Raw genomic sequence first — 8,877 nt, forward strand, 5'->3', positions numbered from 1 at the left:
GGGAACCCAGTCAGATGGGCAGGGTACAAATAAAATATTTATTAATTATCATCATCACCAGTGTCTTTTACAAGTTAGTTGCTAGCATTGTCGTTCTGTGAGGTCCAGCCACCTCCCAGCTCTCTAGGGGTTAAAATTGCGCAGGGTGTGCAAGCATGCAGGCACAGGTCTGTAAATATAACCCACGTGAAGAGAAAACACCAGTACAAGGTTTTCCTTCCATCTCCCATCCCTTTGCCACCTGTCTGCCTCTGACCCACCTAGTCAGAGTTGCCAGTCAATGACAGTAAATGGTGTTAGATATTGTTTGAGCTGGAGCTGTTTGAGAAGCATGTTCAGATTCGTGGCAAAGGAAATAGTCAGTTTATTAACATCATTCAGGAGCCAATGTTGAGCAGGCTGTGATTGCCAAGTAAAGGAGTCATCAGCCTTTGTTTTTCTTTCCTCCTTCCCCCCTGGAATAATGTTTTTCTCCTTCTTTGCACTGAATCTCTAAAAACTGGCAGTTCTGTTTGATGGAGGCCACATTTCCCGCACACTGAAATACTGGGCTTTTTTGCCACTGCAGGAGTTGGAATGCGAAAGAGTACATGTGTCTAGGCTAACGATGCTGCCTGATTATGTAGGGGAAATCACAAGAGACCCTCATTTTCTGCCTCTTATTTTTTTATATAAATATTTTTATTGGCAATTTCAACATAACAAATTATCAGACCATATAATCATATACATTATTCCCCCCCCTTTTTCCCCACCCCCTTCCATCCCTCCCCCCACCAGAGACTTCCCTCCTCTCTCTGATTTCTCAGCACATATTATTCTCTGCATTTTATAAAATTATACATATCCTTATGTTATCTATCTATCATGTTATCAACCAATAAGTTTGTGTATGTTTATTTAAAACCTGCCAAGGAGTCCAGTTCATTTTGTTGTCTTTTTAGATAATTTGTAAAAAGCTCCCATTCTTCCTTAAAGTCACAGTTGTCCTTGCCCCGCAATTTGTATGTTAGTTTAGCCCGCTCTGCGTAGCTCATCAATTTTTCTTGCCGCTGTTCTCTCGTTGGGATTTCCTCGTTCTTCCATCTTTGTGCGATCAAGACTCTTGCCGCTGTTGTAGCATACATAAATAAGTTCTTTGTTTTTCCTGGCAGATGTTGTCCTACAATCCCTAACAAAAATGCTTTTGGTTTTTTTTACAAATGTCATTTTAAACATTTTTTTCAATTCATTATATATCATTCCCAATTTTTTTTTAACTTCTCTACATTCCCACCACATATGATAAAAAGTCCCTTCTTTTTCTCTGCATTTCCAACATGTGTTTGACCCAGTTTTGTACATTTTTGCTGTCTGTACTGGTGTAATATACCATCTATACATCATTTTCATATAATTTTCTTTCAAAAGACTTTTTCTGTCTCTTCCAAATCTTTGTTGCGTCTACTTCTGGCTGCCGTCAATCAGGATTTCCCAAAGCTCCGATAGCCAAATAAACTCCTCCCCTTCTCTGGATTTCCATTCCTCCAGGGTGTGTAAGAGAATGACACCTGCAAAGGAGTCCACACTTGTGTTTCCACGTGAGTCACTGTTCTAATTAGAAGGAAGCCAGCTCAGAGGAGGGACTTGCACAGAGGCACAACATGCATCTTGGAGGAAGAGCCATAGCTCAGTGAGCTTTGCGTGCAGAAGGTCCCGGGTTCAACCCTTGGAAGCTGTGGGAAAGACTCCTAACTGAACCTCTGGAGAGCTGCTGATACTGCAAGTCAGTGTAGGGAAAACCCTGACTCAGTATAATATAGTTTCATAGGTTCTGTGTTCTCTTAGAGGGGGTGATTTTGCATCTTTAGCACCAGCAACAGTCCACTTGCAGTCCATGTAGAGACAAGACATAATCCTGCAGATGAAATAGATGACTGAATGGAAGGAAGGAAGGCCAAAGCAGTGACTCGTGCAGGAACACAACAGGCACCCTCCTCTGAGGGAGAGAGATTGTGCTGTGCCTTTACACTGGGAATGATCCACCTGCAACTAAGGAAGATAAAGGGCAGAATCCTTCCCCCCGCCCCAATAACAGATGGAAAGAGTCTGGGCTAGAGCAATATATACGGGACATCTCCCTTTCCAAGTGGATACTCAACCTGTGGGTCCCCAGATGTTGTTGAACTACAACTCCCATCACCCCTAGCTAGCAAGGCCAGAGCTCAGGGATGATGGGAGTTGTAGTACATCTGGGGACCCACAGGTTGAGAACCGCTGCTTTAGACTCACAGGAGCACTCTTGTCTGCCTGCCTGTCTTACTTTTATTAATCTATTTGAAATGTTACAAAAACAAATGTATACCCAGTAAAATAAAGTAACAAAACAGACTACGTTGCATTATGAAGGGAGACCATTTATCTACAGTTACGATATGAAACTGAGAAATCCCTTTCTCTTTTGCATGCTGTCTGTGGGTTTATTCGTATGGAGGATCTTGGACATTTAATAGGATTTAAGTACATAGCCCATGTAGTCCAGCTCTGTCTTCTCACAATGGCCAGCCAGATTCCAGTGGCTGAGCGCAACATCACTTGCCTCACCTGGTATTCTGGTTTTCAGCTGCACAGTGCCTCTGACAATGGGGGTGGAACACAGCCATGACAGCTAGTTGCCATTGACAGCCATATCCCCTATGAATTTGCTTTGTCCTGGAACTTGTTTACCTTGTTTGCCTTCCTTATAATGCTTTATACCATGTGAATGGTAATTCTCAAGATCAGGGACGGGGGAGTTCATTACAAGGGAGAGCTCTTTTGAATCCTGAAAGGGAAGGAGTGAAAGTTGTATTAGTTACAGCATATTCTCAAGGCACACATTCAGTCTGGATTTGTTTATATTTGTGAGAATATAAAGTAGTACTGGTTTTTGTTTTTTTAATGGAACTTATGAGCCAGTCCCCCGTCAATTGCTCAAGCTGCGCATCATGCAACTTTTGGCGGCGCTAGGCTCTGGGTGGTGGAGACAACAGTTCTGAGCTAGCAGAGCTGGACAGCTCTGATAAGGCCTTATCAGATGTCAGAGCTGACGGTTTGGGCTCATGGGTGGGTGACGGGGCAGAGCTGGGAGGCAGAATGTCAAGTGGAAAATCCTTCGGGGGGGTGTGCGAACGTGTGTGTGTGTGGCAGGCGGGCATGCATTTAAGCATGAGCTTATTGTTTAGTCGTTCAGTCGTGTCCGAATCTTTGTGTCCCCATGGACCAGAGCACGCCAGGCACTCCTGTCTTCCACTGCCTCCCGCAGTGTGGTCAAACTCATGCTGGTAGCTTCGAGAACACTATCCAGCCATCTCTGTCGTCCTCTGTCGTCCCCTTCTCCTTGTGCCCTCCATCTTTCCCAGCATCAGGGTCTTTTCCAGGGAGTCTTCTCTTCTCATGAGGTGGCCAAAGTCTTGGAGCCTCAGCTTCAGGATCTGTCCTTCCAGTGAGCACTCAGGGCTGATATCCTTCAGAATGGAGAGGTTTGATCTTCTTGCAGTCCATGGGACTCTCCAGAGTCTCCTCCAGCACCATAATTCAAAAGCATCAATTCTTCGACGATCAGCCTTCTTTATGGTCTAGCTCTCACTTCCATTCATCACTACTGGGAAAACCATAGCTTGAACTATACGGACCTTTGTTGGCAAGGTGATGTCTGTGTACAAAGAGTGCTTGCAAAAGCTTTGACCGCTAGTCAGGTATCTTGAAGAAGGATGAGACTAGATCTCAGCCGAAAGACAGGCCAAGGAGAAAATCCAGCTGGGGGAACAAATTGGTCGAAGGGTAGATAGAGGAGTCAGCTTCAAGTTTAAGCTCCCTGCCCCATACTTCACCCACAAGAATGAATGCAGCAAACACAGGCAGCACCCTAAGCGTAACCTGATAAACTCAGCACCTGGCAGGGGAGAGGCTCAATCTCTGTCTGGAGCCTGAGGTAGGCCATATATGGCCTATTATTATTATTATTATTATTATTATTATTATTATTATTATTATTATTATTATTATTTACCGAATATCTCAGGGCAGTTCACAGCATAGAAATACAAAATAAAAACACAAAACACAAAACTTAGAGAGGTCAATGAACACATATCTTATTTTTATGAATTGACTTTTGCACAGCTTCGAAAAGCTTTTACAGAGCTACGACTAAACACAATAAGCTCTGCTTATAGAGATGGGAGACATAGAGGCATACCAAAAAACGAACGTGTTTGCATTAGGGGATGTTCTGAAGTAGAGGACCTTATGCATTATATCTTGCACTGTCCGTTATATAATGATGCAAGAAAAAGATTTTTGGTACCTATAATGACAGGGTCCCCTGGCCAGAACCCCCTTGATATGATGTTATATCTCCTTGCAGACACAGATAAGTATGTGACCTGGCGGGTAGCACTTTTTGCAACTGCTGCTAGGAAAATTAGAGCAAATTATATAGCCAAGGTAGCCATTAACTGTAAAGGAGATGAATTTATTTGATCCTATCTATCTACCTCAGGCTATGCTCTATCTTTGTCACCAAACTCTGAGTATAAATTGCACACTGTATTAATTGATATTGTTTTTAACATTAGTGACCATGTGATGATTTTAGCTTATGAATTTTATTGTTTAATGTTTTTATTTGTACATTGGGGTACTTTTATAGCTTTGTTTAGAGTACGTAATGTTTTAATAATATAAATGTTTTAAGTCTTTTTTTACCAATTCAGTATATTTTCTTTTAATTGTCAAATAATTCTGTGTACATTGCGGCAGCCTTTGGCTATGTGCAATAAAACTGACTGAGACTGAGATAATAGAAACAAAAACAAATCAAACCCATTTCTTTTGCCCACCCCACCCACCCAAAAATTACATATCCTCCTACTTGGTGACGAGTTCTTGAGAACTCAAGAACCTGCTCAGTATTTTGTGATGTTCTGTTTGGTCCAACTGATGGTATTGCAGCTTTTTAGAAATCCCATTAAAGACCAAATGCAGGTTTAAGGTAAAGGTAAAGGGACCCCTGACCATTAGGTCCAGTTGTGGCCGACTCTGGGGTTTACAAACGCTTTTAAGGCACCCAACATGTCCAGTGCCAGAGCAGATACAGGACATCAGATACAGCCAGGACGGTGTTCTGCAGATGTTGCTGAACTCCAGATGCCACCATCGCTCTCCACTGGCCGTGCTGAATGGGGCTGATGGGACTTGGGAGTTCAACAGCCCCTGGACAACACCATGTTGACTACCCCAATATATAGTATCCAACTTTCCCCTCCATCTCCTCCATTCCCATCCTTTTCCGTCCATTCCCATCCCTTTTTTTATCTTCCCTTCTCCTTTTGTTCTGCACAAGTCCATGAACTGTCTGTTCCCTTGGCCGCCTTCTTCCACACTAGTTACCCTTCTCTGTCAACCCACTTCTGCCACCAAATTACTTCAAGATCTCCTTCAACAAAGCCTTGCCTGAAACACTCAAAAAGCCTTGCCAGGGAAGGAGCTACACATCTGTAGCTACAAATCTCTGCCCTCTGAGGAGGACTCCCATTTTAAATCCTTCAAATCACAACCATGATGGCTAGAAATTTAAGATTGTCTATTTTTTAAAGATGATGCCAGATGTTCTGTTGAGGTTGTTGAAATACAGAGGGGTGTGTGTGTGTGTGTGTGTGTGTGTGTGTGTGTGTGTGTAAGGCTATGTTCTGACAAACTTCTGTTCTTGCCCTTGAGTATAAAGTCCAAACATTTCTGGCTTTGTGCTTGCTAGCAATGGGTAAAAACAAGTATGGTGTGTGTGTGTGTGTGTGTGTGTGTGTGTGTGTGTGTGTGTGTGTGCTGAAGAGTCAGTTTTCCTCTGATGTAAAATTCAAGTGAAAGCATCAGCCAGTTCTCTGAAGTGTTGTTATCTCCGGGGCCAGATAACGCGAAGAGTCTCCACAAAGAGGAGGACGAGCACATCTCGACACAACAAGTCTGATCACTGGCTTTGCTCCTCTGCTTGCTCTGCTGACAGTCCTTGGTCCCTGGAAGTGCATGGCTTGGATAGAGCAGAATTAATTCACACTGCAGTATATTCTGAGGGGAAAAGAGACTGTCAGGATCCCAGCTTGATTGGGTCCCATCAGCCATAGTGCAAGTAGACATAAATAAAGACCGACGAGATGGTATCTTTTATCGGATCAGCCATTTGCTCAAAGATGTTACAAGTGCTTGGGCTTCTGTAATTATTTTATTTGCCTGGCAACATCAGCATGCATAGCACTTTGCAGTGAGGGCAAGATCATAGGTCCTTGCCCTGAGGGGCTCACTGTTTAAAATCTGACACAGGGCAAACAACAAGGAGAAGGACAAGGAGGTAGGAGAAGGCCAAGTGCTCTGTTGCCCTTGTGCAACAAATCCACTTTTTAAAAAGCAACAGGCGTTTTGCAGTTTGGAAAGTGATAAGGAAAGGAACTGGAAAGCGTGGGATGAATGAATGATTAAGGGGAATGCGTGGAGCCAGTCCACAAGCAACTCCGGATGAACGCTCATTGTTGTGGCTGTTAGCCATGATGTCTATGCTTTGCCTCTATGGTTGGAATCAGTAACTATTCAGAGTGAACATAGCAATCCAAACTATTCAGAGTGAACATAGCAATCCAAATTTTGGACTTGCAGAAGAGAAAAGAGGTCTTGACATATACAGCAATTACATTTCTCCCAGAGATCAAGGTGGATTGCTTCCCTTCTATGAAATTGTTTTTCTTTTTTTTTCTTTTTTTCTTTTTGAAAATTCTTTTTATTTTATTTCTGTCATATACACAAAAAAACCCACAAACAATCCAAAAAGGATAAAAAAGAAAAAAGAAAAAAAGGAAAGAAATAAAGCAAAATACAAAGGCACAAAAAAGTCACATAACAAAGACATTAAATTCATACTGTATTGTTGAACTGACTTCCCTCCACCACGGTTTGAGCTGTATCCCAATGTTTTCTTCTGCAGAATCTTTTTACCACTTTTATCTCTACATCGCCGGTTTTATTATGAAATTGTTTTTCAAAGTCAACATATGATCCTAGAATCTCATGTGTTGGGAACTACTGTAACGAGAAGCTATTTAACAATGCAATAAAAGCACATGCGAAATAAGTGCTCACACACATATAAAGAGTTTCTATTATTGTAAGCATAAAAACTATTTCAAATCCAACATGGATACCAGCTAATAATAAATATTAATGCAGTTTCAACATTTAATGCATCAATGTCTCTTTTAAGATTCGTGAACCAACCTTGATTCACTTTGGTAAAGTGCAGTTTGGGCCTTTAGAAGATGATTTGACCCAAGAAAGGTATCTGCCCTGGTCTGCCAAAGGCGATCTACAGTGTGAGGCTCAGCTGGCCCCAAATGATTGTGATGTATATTTGTATTTTAATGCCTCTCACCCTCCAGTGAGCTTATGGCAGCATACACGTCCTCCCCTCCTACCATCCATTTTATCCTCAACAACCCTTTGAGGTAGGCCAGGCTGAGAGACAGGAGCTGGCCCCAGATCATAAACATCCATGAATGAACAAGGAGCCGAGCCTTGGTTTCCCTGGTTCAAAGCTGACACTCCCAGACCTTCCAAGTGTCCCTATTTTCCAGGGACAGTCCTTGATTAGAGAAGCCATCCCAGTTTCTGATTTAATCCTGGAATGTCCCACTTTTCCTTAGAATGTCCCTATTTTCACTGGATAAATGTTGGAGGGTATGGAATTATCTGACCCCCCCAAACCGTCTGAAGGCAATCCTGTATAGAGAAGTTTTCTTAATATTTAATGTTTTGTTGTGTTTTTATATATGTTGGAAGCTGCCCAGAGTATCTGGGGCAAGCCAGTCGGATTGGCAGGGTATAAATAGTAACATTATTATTCTGGAATGGGATGTCCCTATTTTTATCGGCGAGAACTCGGAGAGCATGCACTCTAACCACTGCACCACATTGCCTCTCTTGAATAAGGACATGCCATACGTTGACACAGTAAGGTATGTTCCCATGAGGACCAACAACGAAGTATAAGAAACCCAAGTGAAGTGGGATCTGAACTGCTGCCTACTTGGGCTTTACTGGAACTGATGTGGCCACAAACGTTGCTTTCCTACGAATTTCACCAATTTCTTCCTCAGTCCTTTGTTTTGACAAATATTTAATAAAACAGCTTTGTAGTCAGTTGTCTGCACATTGTCCATGACATCTCCATGCCATTGGCTTCACTTTCAGATGAAGAAGCCCCTCCCCACCATGTAACTTTGAAGCCTTCAGTCTCATTGATCTCAACAAGACTTAACAGTGCAATCCTAGCCATGTCTACTCAGAAGTAAAGGTAAAGGGACCCCTGACCGTTAGGTCCAGTCATGGCCAACTCTGGGGTTGCAGCGCTCATCTCGCTTTACTGGCCAAGGGAGCTGGCGTTCAGCTTCCGGGTCATGTGGCCAGCATGACTAAGCCGCTTCTGGTGAACCAGAGCAGCGCACAGAAACGCCGTTTACCTTCCCGCTGGAGCGGTACCTACTTATCTACTTGCACTGTGTGCTTTCGAACTGCTAGTTTGGCAGGAGCAGGGACCGAGCAACGGGAGCTCACCCCGTCGCGGGGATTCGAACCGCCGACCTTCTGATCGGCAAGCCCTAGGCTCTGCGGTTTAATGCACAGCGCCACCTGCGTCCCTCTACTCAAAAGTAGGTCCTACCAAATTTGGTGGGGCTTACTCCAAGTTAAAGTGAAATTTGGATTGCCCCCTAGGGCACATGTTCTCTCTCCCTGGATGGAGGTCGTTCCTTTGGTCCTCTTTGAAGTAACGGAACCATCTTGCTTTCGCTTCCAGTTCCATTAAGATTTTACAGA

This window comes from Podarcis bocagei (genome assembly GCF_964188305.1).
Source record: "Podarcis bocagei genome assembly, chromosome: 17".
NCBI classification, from domain to species: Eukaryota; Metazoa; Chordata; class Lepidosauria; order Squamata; family Lacertidae; genus Podarcis; species Podarcis bocagei.